The following is a 13,950-nucleotide window of genomic DNA, read 5'->3' as shown; positions in this document are numbered from 1 at the left end:
TCTCCTCTTGGTAGGTGTTTGGTTTTTTCAACAAGGGTCTCTTGCAGTTTGCCACTGTTTTCTAGGGAGCTGATGGCATGTACTTGGAATGGTTCCACTTGATCATCCTCCATTTCTGGGAAATATACTCTTCCCAAATGTTGCTGTTTATCTATCTGAATGGGAGCAGCTGTCAAGCTCATCACTCTCACAACAGTGTTGCCAGCCCTTGATACATTGAGGCTGTGACCAATGCTGATTCCAAGTTGTGGTTAATTCAGGGGCTCTGTTACAAATAATTGACCATCTGCCAGGTTTGTCTGTGTCTGGACTGCCATTTCTGAATAAGCTGGAATGGTGTGGTTTTTGCTTGCAGAGATCTAATTCATGTTGTCTTGGGTATCCTCCCTTAGTCTCTGTATTGTTGACACTTGAGGAGACTGCATATTTGTCCTCACTGGGTTAGGTCTCTGAACCAGAGCTTGAGTGGTAGCTCCCTTGATATCATCTGTGCCAATAACTGAGGTGGCAAACCCCATGAAGGTAATGATCTGGCTCTTGGCATCATCACTGCCCCTAATTCCTTCAGGACATCTCAGCCAATTAATCCATCCCCTGCTATGTCCACTGTAGCTATTACAAATTGATGGGTTACTTGCAAATTTGCCATCTTGCAAGTGACTTCTTGAGTGCCCAGGATGCCCAGAGCTGCGCCTGTAACTCCTTCAGCTCGAATACCTGCAGCCTTGATGGGAACCCCTGGAATTCCTTCTCTCAAAATATAAATCTCGGCTTCTGTGTCTACCAGCAAGCTTTTGGTCAGCCCCATTATTTCTAACTTCACCATTAGCCCACTATTGGTGGTGTTGATGCTGGGGATCGCTTATATAGTGTTTCCGACTTTACTGGCCGGGAAACGGGGTGGTTCCCGGCCACTCCCAGTTTGGGGAACCAGTTCGCTGTTGGGTCTTGTCAGCTACCACTTGGTCTGCGGGTTGGGTCCACCTCTGTGGGCAGTTGAACGACAGGTGATCCCTTTTTCCACAAACAGAGCAGAATCGACTACCACCTCTGGCATTGGTGTTGCGCTGTGCTGGTTGGTTATTGCCTGTTCAGCACTGGCCCTTGGGTTGCATGCTTCTCCATCCATCACAATTGGAATTGTTGGACCTACATTCCCTTGCATAGTGTCCAGGTTTCCCATAGGCAAAACAATTCTGTTTGCTAGCTGGTGGTACTCCAGCTTCCACTTGGGCTACTGCTGCAGCAGGACTTGTTGCTCCTGGATCAGTCTCCACCATGAAGATATTTGGGTGATTTGGTTTAGATGGTCCACTGGCAATCCCCTCCATTCGCTCCTCAATCTCAATGGCTGCCTCCAGGTTGGCTGGTGGGTACAACTGTAGCATTGTTGCTGCTTGGCTCTTCAAACCTCGGATGAAGGATGTAAGGATGGTCTGGTCCATCTGTGTAAGGGCCCAATCCTGTTGGAGAGGGGTGGTCTGTGGTGGTAGGGCCCGTTGCCCTAGCATCCTACATCTATCTGCAAAAGCTCTTGCCATCTCGTCTGGTCACTGGGTTGTCATCATCAGTTCGATTAGATATTGTTGGGGATCTTGGATTTGTACAAATCGTTCTCTCAGGATGCGTTCCACCTCTGCAAATCCAACAGTTGGTTCAAACAGTTCTGGGTAGGAGTCGAGACATGCTGCTGCTGTTCCTGTCACCTTCAGTCGGCAAATTAGTTTTCTATCTGTCTCCTCCCAGTGGCCGGTTCCTGAAGCTAGCTTTACATTCCTCAAGAATTCCTCCACAGATGGCCCTGAAGCTTTGCCTGTGAATGGTTTCGTCAGCAATTGTAGTGATAGGTCCTTTCTGACTTGGACTGATCCTGATGCTTGCTGCTGTGGGGCACCTCCTTCTGTTTCCACTCTCTCCCTGAGAGAGCTGATGTCACTGGCCATTTGGTTTCGCTCGTTGTTACGTTGTTGTAGCTCCTGTACTTCGTCTGCATTTGTTGGCATATCTGCCAAGTTTGTTGGTGTTCCTGGCAGATTCGTTGGTACTGTTGCAGCCACCCCACACCTGACACCATTATGTAACTGGTGGAGGTATTTTTAACCCTATCCCACACCTGACACCAAATAATGTAACCGAGCTAGGGGTTGGGGTGGTGCGGCAGAGAAACAAAGATGTCCAACAAATGCTTATATTCTACGCCCTTCTCCTTCGGGGCACAAGGGTGGCCTTGCCAAATTCTCTTATTAACTAACTGCAAGAATAAAACTATCTCAACATAATATAATTACTACGGATTCTGAAACTCCAAAATGCATACTACTAATCTTGATGAATATCAGAAATCTATAATGAGCACAATATTTTCATTCATAGAATTTGGTTGATTAAAATAAAAGAACAATCCTATTAGTTGTCAATACTTGTCCCAGAATCTACAAGACTATTCTTCTAACCTCAATGAATATCAAAAATCTATAGCTAACACAGTATTCTCATTCAATAATAATTGGTTAATTGAATTAAAGAACAGAACTATAAGTTGTCAATAATTGTCCCAGAATCAACAAAATTACCCTACTAACTTCATTGAATATCAAAATTCTATAGCTAACACAGTATTCTCATTCAATAATAATTGGTTAATTGAAATAAAAGAACAAAACTATTAGGTTATCAATAATTGTCCCAGCTTCTACAAAGTTACCCTACTGACCTCAATGAATATCAAAAGGGAAATAAACTTAAATTACTCAATTAAAGATTCAAATTATTAATTCTTCAATAAAAATTCAAATGAAATTAGAAATTAAATAATCAAAATCAAAGAAAAAATCAAATCTGAATTAAAGATAAAAAAAAAATTAAAATTGTTCAATAGCCCAATCAGACATAAAATACATAAACTCTCCAATATGGATTCAATTTAAAATCGTTCTATAACCTAATCAAGATAACAACATCCACAGGTCATTTACTCTCTTTCTCTTTCCATTAGAAGCTATCAGAATAATTATTCAAAATTCTTGTTACTTGATAAACAAAACAAAAGGGAGCCCGCCCTAGTCTGCCTGTAGTTAAAAAAAAATAAGAATTTTGAACTGAATTCGGTAATAGGTAAAGGTTCGAGTTTTCCACTCACCAATCGCCATCAATAGTAGAAGAACTGATAACACCATTATGCTGTAAGGATAGTCCAGTGGAACCCGTCCAGGCTGGATACGCTCGCTAACACTGTCTCCCGGCTACTGCGCCGTTTTTTTTAATTTCCTATTAGCAATGAGCTATTATTTCTCTAGCCTGGGAAAAGTTTTCCCGCGAGAATAAAGATCATGCCACTGTCAAGAGAGAGAAAGAGAGTACTAATTCTACTTGAGTTAGACAGAGACACTGTCTTGCGCCGGTGCTGAGGCCAGGCGCTGAAATGCTGAGGCATCAGCCATTGTTAAGAACACTGTCACTTTTTATTCAATTTGATTTCCACTCTATTACATTAATTATTTGTTATTGTTATTAATTTCCATTATTAATTTGGGCTGAATATGACATTGACTGATAACATTCACATTGGAATATAAAACTCCAAGGCAATCCTTGTATTGTTTTTATTGAATTTTTTCAGGTCGTAAAATAAAGTTAATAAAAGTTAAATAAAAGGTCAATCGTAAAATAAAGTTAGTTTTTTATGCGTAATTATTCTGATAAAACTTCATTTCAAAATAGACTCACAAACTTTATGAATTCAGATGTGCTCATCCAAATAATTTAGGTATTCCAAGACATCTATTTGGCTATTCATCTACTCCAAAATAATAACCGAGATGTGTTCGCTCAGTTTAAGTCCAGAATTAAATTTTGAAACCTACCTTGGTCAAGGGTTTGAAATCACGCTGTTATAAGCTCTGGACTGAACGATTTTTGATAAATCCTTGACTCGGAAAGAGGCGAGAGTCTATTCAAGTCCTGGACTTGAAAGCCCTTGAAAGCGAAATTATAAGCTTCAGAGTCTAACGTGATCCCTAAACTCCAGGGTCTATTTAGGTCCTCGACTACGTTAGCACTCTTACTCGGAAAGCTAATTTCCTGACTCCAGCCCTTAATGGATTCTATATTGATTTGGATGGTTGAGTACCGTGATCTCTAACTAGCATGTAGCACAAATATGTATATTATCAGTATGGATCCGTTAGACTAAAATAAGACTGTATCTTGTATTACAGAGTTATTTCGTTACTTTTCGCCGTGGTGATTCAAGTTTTAGGCCTCGACCTCATTCCCAGAACTTGAGTATAGACTCATACCCAAAAACCGAGCTTCATGACACTGATACTCCGCTATCGAAAAGGTAGGGTCTAGCTTTCATGCAACTAGTTAATAATTCTCATACTTACCGGAATTGAAGGCTTGATTCCCAATTTTTTTTCAGAAATAAAAACAAAAACCAAAGAAAAAAAACCATTATTCATTACTCACATATGACTTGAGTTGAATAGACTGCATAATGTTTGTTCAATGAGAACTTTTTTTGTAGTACAAACACGTGAAAACTTGCGATTCATCTCAAACGGTGTGTATCTAGATCCACAAAAGCTATTTATTCCGCTTTCCAATTCCACGAGGGATTGGAGGAACATACATTACAAAATACTGATTCCATATTTCTCCCCGATATCGTGATATTTAAATACTTGGAACAAATTATCAGGATGCAGATGCAGCTTCATTTCAGTAACAGAAGACAACTCACAAACATTTGAGATTAATCGCTCAGTTGCTTATAAAGCATCAATGATGCATCTTTGTTTTACAACTATGCAACTTCAGTCTAAAGCTATAAAGCGAGTATAAGTTTTCATGATAAATGAACTATTGTGAACTTGAGTTATTCGTGGATGATTTAGTATGCAAATTTAATGGTGTTAATACCCTCAAATGACCCTAATTCAAATAATGGAATATTATCTAAGATAATAGGAATATAATTTACTACGTAGAGGCAACATAATTGAGGTATTATGAAATTCATTGTATTTTGATCTGACTATTTAAAATTCTGAACTGGTTCTTGAAATAAATGTGAAAACACCTATTCTGGGCGTATGTTTGGCGAAATATTGAAGTCCTTCAAACACAGAATTTCTAGGCCGTAACCGAACACTTGACCCAAATTTGAACGGTCTTTGTCAATTTGCTCTCGTGAAAGTTGAGGAACGCAGAGAAACGCTACAAAAATATAAATTCCAAGTGTATTTTAGTATTTCACTTATTTTTATATTGTAACTGATTGATAGAATCTTCCATTACAGGTCCATTTTGCTTTTTTACATGTAAACTCCAATTCAATGTACTATCAAATACTACATGACAAAATCCAATATTGTTGATCACATCACAGCTACAACTTGACGGCTCTCCTGTAATCCAAACTGTGTCTACTAAAAACTGTGTCTACTGTGTCTACTAAAAACTGTGTCTACTGTGTCTAACTGTGTCTACAATGTGCCTTCCAAACTGTGCCTCATGAAACCGGGAAAAGTCAAGGAACCTAGTAGGATGGTCCCGTTTTGTTGCAGAATATTAATTCGCCTATGCCCAGTTGCTTAAACAAGGATAAAAAAAATACTGATTCAGTTACTTGGTTTAGTTACTAAGAATATATTGAGTTCAGTATACTGATTCAAATATACTGATCAGTGCTGAGTAGCACTGAAGAGAGACAGTAGATACAACTCACATGACATGTATAATAGACTTCAATGTTTTGGATAGCAGGCAATTATTTGTGAAAAATGCCCTAATCTATATGTATAAGCACCATACTGATATTTACATTGGGAATACCCACACATATCCCACCCGAACAATTTATTGGAAAATTTAAGTATTTACAATCTGGGACTTTAAGGAAGCTTTTTTGCTGGAAATCCCCCTCAACCTCTCGCCGTCTCCCATCCCCCCGCCATACCACTCCACAAACAGGGTGGGGGGTGTTCTAAAAATAGATTTTCCCCCTCCCCCACCCCCTCAATCACTCTCACCCTCACCAATCTCCCCCGCCATCACCCCTCTCCACACAGGGTGGGGGGTGTTCTAAAAATAGATTTTCCCCATACCCCCCACCACCCTCTCTCACTCTCTCTTGAGAGCTTGAGAGCTTGAGAGCTTGTGGGGGTGTAGCAATTTATGTGAAAGATGGTATCAAAACAAAAGTTTTAATCACATCTAAACAAGAGTATTGTTCCAGACCAGAGTTTATGCTACTTGAATTATCCTTATCTAGTACTGATAAATTACTCGTTGGTATCTGTTATCGCCCACCAAAAATAGGTCATTTAACAGATTTCGAAAATGCCTTGCTTTTTCTTATGCCTTGTTATAACCGTATACTAGTTATGGGGGATATGAACACCGACTTGAACATGACAAATCGTAACTTTGACTAATTTCAACTGACTACAATTTTCCAATGCCTAAACATGACTATTTTACCTCTCGATCCAACTCATCATACTAATGAATCAGACACACTCATCGACCTTCTCATTGTTAGTGATCCCAATGAGGTTGTTCAAGCAGGCCAAATCTCAGTCCCAGCTATTTCTAGACATGATTTGATCTACTGTGTACTTTCCCATAAGATACCCAAGCCAGAACAGAAAATTATCACTTATAGAGACTTCAAAAACTTTGATGAAGCCGCCTTCCTGACTGATGTGGCTCAGACTTCATGGCATCAAATTGAAGCATTACCCTCAGTTGATGAAATGGTCAAGACTTTCGAGAATTGGACTTTGACTTTGTATGACAAACATGCACCTTATGTGACAAGGAGGATTAATAGAAAACGACGAGTACCGTGGATGACTGAAGACATACTTAAGATGATGGGACGTAGAGACAAAGCACATAGAAAATTTAAAAAGACATTTGACTTGGACAGTTTGATAGAGTAGAGGAGCCTTAGAAATAGAGTTAAACAGGAATTACGGAACTCAAAGATTAGGTACTTGAATTCGTTTATGACAAACAATAGACAAGACTCTAAATCACTTTGGCAGGGAATAAAAGAATTCGGGCTTGGCAAACAGAAATCGAATCCACAAATTGACTTACCATTGAATAATATGAATGACCATTTCGTTTCACACTCTAACCAACGTGACAAAGTTGTCATTGCTAATCATATCGATGATCTTCAAGAGCAGGTTACAAACTTAGATTTACCAATCACTGATCAATTTCATTTCCATCCAATCTCAGAAGAAGACACTTTCAGAGCAATTCAACGTATTCATAGTAATGCTACAGGTGTAGACAAAATTCCTATCAAATTTATCAAGAAGATGTTATTTGCTGTTTCACCAAACATTACATACATTTTCAACAAGTCACTTGAAGAAGGCATTTTCCCTGAAAACTGGAAGTTTGCTCTGGTTTGGCCTCTAAATAAAGTTCCATCACCCAATAAAGTTGAGGATTTTAGACCAATCAGTATTTTACCTGCATTGTCCAAAGTGCTAGAAAGACTCATTCATGCACAAGTTGTAAAATTTCTAGACAACAATAGTAAGCTTCATAACTTTCAATCAGGCTTCAGAAAATTCCATTCAACTGAGACAGCTCTGCTTCGTGTCACTGATGATATAAGGTTAGCTATGGACCAAGAAAATGCACCATCCTCACCCTATTTGATTTTTCTAAAGCATTCGATACTGTTGATCATACAGTCCTTCTGAATAAGTTGGCTATTCTTGGTTTCAGTCACAACTCGTTAGTTTGGTTTAAATCCTATCTATTGGGTAGGAAACAATGTGTATCTGTCGGTGACAAAAAGTCAACTTGGAGAAACGTTCTGCATGGAGTACCACAAGGTTCAATTTTAGGCCCTCTCCTCTCCACTTTGTATGCTAATGACCTTTCTTCCATTATCAAATTCTCCAGTTTCCATACTTATGCAGACGACCTTCAAATCTATTTAAGCTGTCCCATAACAAAAATTAATGAAACAGTTGGAATAACTAATCAGGATATCAATTCGATAGTGGAATGGACAAAGAAAAATGGTTTTAAGATTAATCCCATCAAAACACAACCCATTATGATTGGATATTCTCGTCCTATAAACAATATTGACCTTGAATCGATTCTCAAGATTAGTGTAGACGGTAATGACATTCCTTACTGTAGCTCAGTTAAAAATTTAGGCATTATTATGAATAATACTCTTGACTGGTCAGAACAAGTGAACAAAACTTGTAAAAAGGTATTCTCAGCCATGCATGCATTGAAGAAAATGCACGATATCCTCCCTGGAAAAATTAAATTATTATTGGTTCAATCTCTCATCTTCTCATATTTAATGTATTGTAATTCTGTTCTTAACGATATGCAAGTCACTCTGAATGATAAACTACAGCGTTGCCAAAATTATTGTCTACGTTTCGTCTACTCTCTCCAACGCCATGATCATATCACCCCAGCCCACATTGCTAGTTCAACATTAAAGCTTCCTGATCAGAGGCTTTTTTGAATAGTCAAGCTTGTTAGAGATATCTTGAAATACGGAAATCCGAACTATTTAAAAGATGATTTCAAATTTGTCTCTGAAGGTAGGAGGATAGATGCTTCACATACTAGAACCGGAGAAAGTACTTTAAGGATACCCAATCATCGAACTACTATTTTCACAAAATCCTTCTTAGTCAGTGCCTGTCGTGCATGGAATGCACTTCCTGTTTCTATCAGGTCCATCGAGAGCCGAGCAAGCTTCATTCTAACTTTAAAAAAACATCTTTTGGAACAAATGACTGAAACTGTCCGGCCCTAGAACGATCACATGAAATCCATCCCTCACCCATCCCACAAATACAAATCTTTAAACCATGTTATAGAACGAATTGTATATATATATATTATATAAACTCATGTTATTTCAATAATCCACTGCATACTGCTGTATATTACTGAAAGTTGATAACCCTGATCTACTTTCGCCTACTTAATTTTATTAATCAATTATTTGATCTTATCTACCTATATAATTATTTTACTCCATCAATTTTCTGTTTTTCTCTCTCTAATATTCATATTGATAAAAACTTTTACAATATTTCCATTAATAAATAAATCCTTAGTCTAAATAACGAAATTAACGTTTTGGTAGAGAGTTAGTGGGGAGGATATTTTTAATATTCTTTCCGAAGAATGGACATTGATATGTCCAAAGCTCCGCTAATTTATGTAGATGCATAACAATATGATTATTATCTATAGTTATTATATTACAAACTGCTTTTTCATATCATATACAGTTCAATTATTATTTTCTTAGTCTATATTATGTGAATTCATCTATAATTTTGCTGTATTGTGAGCTATTGTATATAAGTGTATAAGCCAGTATATATTGTAATCTACATAAATGAAGTACTCTATCAATCAATCAATCAATCAATCAATCAATCCCTCTCTCTCTCTCTCTCTCTCTCTCTCTCTCTCTCTATCTCTCTCACCAATGACCTGCAATTGTACATCCACTTTGACTTGAACGACTTTACTGCTACAGTTGACAATATGAATAGTGAACTCAAGACTTTTACGGACTGGACTTTGAAACATGGACTTAGAATTAATGAAACGAAATCCAAGGCAATAATCATTGGCTACACTAAACTCATGACTCGCCAAGGTTTCAACTTTGATAATGGACCATACATCAAGATAAACAACAAAAATTTGAATTATAGTGACTTTGTTACAGATCTGGGACTGACAATAGACAAAACACTTGACTGGACGACACAAATCAACACCACCTGTAATAAGGTATTTGCAGGTATCCACTTGCTTAAGAAAATTGGTGACTTCATTCCACTTCATGTGAAAGTGATGCTGGTTAAGTCATTAATTTTCCCATACTTCTCTTATGGTGACATTGTGATCAATGACATGACTGTGGCCTTGTCTGAGCGACTGCAGAGGGCTCAGAACTATTGCATCCAGTTCATTTTCAATCTAAGAAGAGATGATCATATCACCCCATTTTTCCAGCAACTACATGTGCCAAAACTCAAGAAAATGAGGGAGTATCACATTCTAATGCTGCTTCATGACCTTTCGCATGTAAAAACCCCAGGTTATTTGGCACATAAGTTTGTTTTTATTGGAGATTGTAGTGTGAGAGCTACCAGGCGGGGCTCCCAACTATTGGTTATTCCAAATCATAGAACATCTATGTATAATGTCACAAAGTAAAATTGTGACGGGAAAATATTGCAAAATAATTAATAATATTGAAGAAAGACGCTCGGCTATCAGCAAAGCGAGCCGACCGCGGAGATAAGGAAGGTACTGATGGCGCACCATCTTCCGCGCATCGAGACGATTTCCACCGCCTCTGGCGGCGGCACAACTCCATACCCTCCACTTTGGGGGAGTATTTAAAGGCCGGACGAGCCCCAGACCAGAGCATTCCGCTCACAACCTTCCTGCTCCTTGTACAGCGGCCCGTTGGCTGCCGTATGTCCCTAACCTTCCATCTCTCTAGGGCACAGCGGACCGTTGTCTGCCGTCCCTGTCCTCCCATCACCCTAGGGCACAGCGGACCGTTGTCTGCCGTCCCTGTCCTCCCATTTCCCCAGGGCACAGTGGACCGTTGTCTGCCGTCCCTGACCTTCCATCTCCCTAGGGCACAGCGGACCGTTGTCTGCCGTCCCTGTTCTCCCATCTCCCTAGGGCACAGCGGACCGTTGTCTGCCGTCCCTGTCCTCCCATTTCCCCAGGGCACAGCGGACCGTTGTCTGCCGTCCCTGTCTTTCAATCTCCTTAGGGCACAGCTGACCGTTGTCTGCCGTCCCTGTCCTCCCATCTCCCTAGGGCACAGTGGACCATTGTCTGCCGTCCCTATTCTTCCTTCTCCCCAGGGCACAGCGGACCGTTGTCTGCCGTCCCTATCCTGTCTGTCCTTCCTTTTCCTACTTCACTGGAGCGGAACCGAGGCCGTAAGGCCAATACAAAATTACATCAAAGTGGTGTCATCAGAGAAGAGAGCGACCTTCACGCCGTCAGAAGCACCAAGAGGTGCTGTTCACGCCAGCTGAGGCACAAAGAAGAAGGAAGAGGAACTTCGACTTGCCTCCTTTCCCTGCCCACATTACGACTGAGCGAAGTCATCCAGGAGCAACACCTGGGTATCAATCACCTACCTCTGAAGCTACTCAGGGTGAACGAGATAGATTGGCGCCCGCACTTGGGGCACGAGGCAACGAAGTAAGAATCATGAATGAACAGGACGAGTCTGATTCAGATGCTCAACACCAGGAGCTGACAGAGGATCAGTCAGTTGACGACGTAAACCCCGAGGTGATAACCGACCCCAGAGTTTCATGGATTTATAAATTGAAAAAGGAAGAAGCATTCAATCTTCTACAAGATTGGGGCATAGTGTCATCTGGAACACTTGCTGAGTTGAGAAGGTTGTTAGTAGAACAACATAAGAAGATGGCTGTACGTTATCCCAGCCCAAGACCCGGAATAGTGAGCAGAAGCAGTGAGGAATCCGGAAACTCAGCAACAGGTACTCATGCTGAAGTTGGAACCAACATTTACACAAACCCCCTCATGGACCCAGGGGCGGTATGTGACAAAGTTAGAAGCTGGAGACTGTCATTCGATGGCCAATCAGATGCTCCCAGCTTCTTAGAAAGGCTAGACGAGCTACAACAAGCTTATGGGCTCACTGGCAACCAACTACTAGTCGCGCTACCTGAATTACTAGTTGGTAAGGCTACCCTATGGATGCGTAATCGTCGTGACCAGTGGAAATCATGGGACAATTTTGTGACAGATTTCAGATCACGCTACTACCCACTTACCTATGAGGAGGACCTCGAGAATCTAATTCAGGCAAGGAAGCAAAAGGAATGTGAATCGTTTGACGAATTTCTTGAAGATGTACTGACACTCATGAGGCGTCGAGGAGGTTTTACAGACAAGAATAAATTACAGAGAGTGTATAAGGATCTCCTCCCACGGTACAAATAGTATATTCAGCAATCAGATGTTCATAGTATCAACGAATTGGAAAAATTCGCGAGGGAGTATGAACAAATAAAAGCAGAGGAGAAACAGAATAGACAGAATTCGAGAGTTCACATGATTGAGGACACGAAAAAGATTACAAGGCTCAAGGTTGAGACAGTTATAACCCCTACTAGTAACAGACCATCTCTTAGTGAGTCTGAACCCATGTGTGGGCAATACAAGAGACCAGGGCACTGGAGATCACACTGTCCCGATATCCCACCATGTAAAAGGAGCGGAAAGAGAGCACTGAAATGTGTCTGTGATGTGCAGAAGGAGAATAAAACTCCGAACAGGACAGCAGTGATGCGAACGGCACACAGGATTCCTGTGATTGAAGAGTCATCAAGGGACAACAGACTATTCATTACTGTGACAATCAGTGGTAAAAAGTGTTGGGCATTGCTAGATAGTGGCGCTGAAGCTAATTATATGAGTAATGAGGTTTATGAAGTTCTCCAAAAAATAGGGATGATAAGGAAGGTACCAACTCATCACCACGTAATATTAGCTGATGGACGATCTATCCCATTAAATGGGAAGCTGACAACTAATGTAACTATAGGACAAATCACAGTTCCACTAGTTGCGTCTCTAATGGAAGGACTTGAACAAGAGTTGCTATTAGGCATGGCATTTATGCGTGAAAACAGGGTGAATATTCACACATTCACGAGAGAGGTAGAGTGGGATCCTCCCCAACTGAATCCTACAAGTCCGCTAATAATGTCGCGATCTCTCTTATTGGGGACTAAGACAACAGCAGTCCCAACAATATCAGCTGTACAATCCGAATCTCAGGACAACAAGAATCGCGACAAAAGGATATTCATGCAGGTTGGTTTGAATGTAGTTGAACTCAATGCATTGATTGATGCCAGGGCAGAATTGTCATATGTTCCAAAGCAAGCATCCTGGGGCAACATAGTGATGGATCACAGGAATGAGATGAATGACTCTGAACAGCGGGCCACAATTCATGCCCAGTCACCAACACAAGTGGTGGTAACTCCGAGAGGGATGTGGAGGAGTCCGTGCCACCCTCAATGGATATGGACGTAGGAGAGCCAATAAAGTGTGCGATTATCAATGAAGTAGTCCCACCGTCCCAGGAACCCATACCAGGTGCCTCAAGGAGGAAGGATCCAGTGTTCTGTAACCGAGTCTCGACACCTGGTAAGCGCAAACGGGCTGGCAAGCCGCGTATAAAAATCAAATTACCGGATGGATGGCGTAAATATGTGCCTGTGGACCAGGCATAGATGATGCTCATAGCGAGCGGCATACACCTCTAAAGGTGATGCCTGAGAGGTGTACACCTCTTAAGGTGGTGCCTAGATGGCTAACGCCTTTTAAGGTGGTGCCATAGAGGGCTCCGATCCCCCCCCCCCCACCAAGTAGGAGTGGGGTGTCACAAAGTAAAATTGTGACGGGAAAATATTGCTAAATAATTAATAATATTGAAGAAAGATGCTCGGCTATCAGCAAAGCGAGCCGACCGCGGAGATAAGGAAGGTACTGATGGCGCATCATCTTCCGCGCATCGAGACGATTTCCACCGCCTCTGGCGGCGGCACAACTCCATCCCCTCCACTTTGGGGGAGTATTTAGAGGCCGGACGAGCCCCAGACCAGAGCATTCCGCTCACAACCTTCCTGCTCCTTGTACAGTGGCCCGTTGGCTGCCGTACGTCCCTAACCTTCCATCTCTCTAGGGAACAGCGGACCGTTGTCTGCCGTCCCTGTCCTCCCATCTCCCTGGGGCACAGCAGACCGTTGTCTGCCGTCCCTGACCTTCCATCTCCCTAGGGCACAGCGGACTGTTGTCTGCCGTCCCTGTTCTCCCATCTCCCTAGGGCACAGCGGACCGTTG

The 13,950-nt window shown here is 41.2% G+C and overlaps 1 protein-coding gene across 4 annotated transcripts in view; it reads left to right on the top strand.

Moving 5' to 3' along the window:
- LOC111058064 overlaps positions 1-13,950 on the top strand; it is a 1,079,251-nt gene that overhangs the window by 977,924 nt on the left and 87,377 nt on the right. The gene's annotated exons all lie outside the window — the stretch shown is intronic.

The sequence above is a fragment of the Nilaparvata lugens genome, chromosome X, assembly GCF_014356525.2.
Source record: "Nilaparvata lugens isolate BPH chromosome X, ASM1435652v1, whole genome shotgun sequence".
NCBI classification, from domain to species: Eukaryota; Metazoa; Arthropoda; class Insecta; order Hemiptera; family Delphacidae; genus Nilaparvata; species Nilaparvata lugens.
The sequence above is the reverse complement of the archived record's forward strand: the minus strand, read 5'-3'. Positions and strand labels throughout refer to the sequence as shown.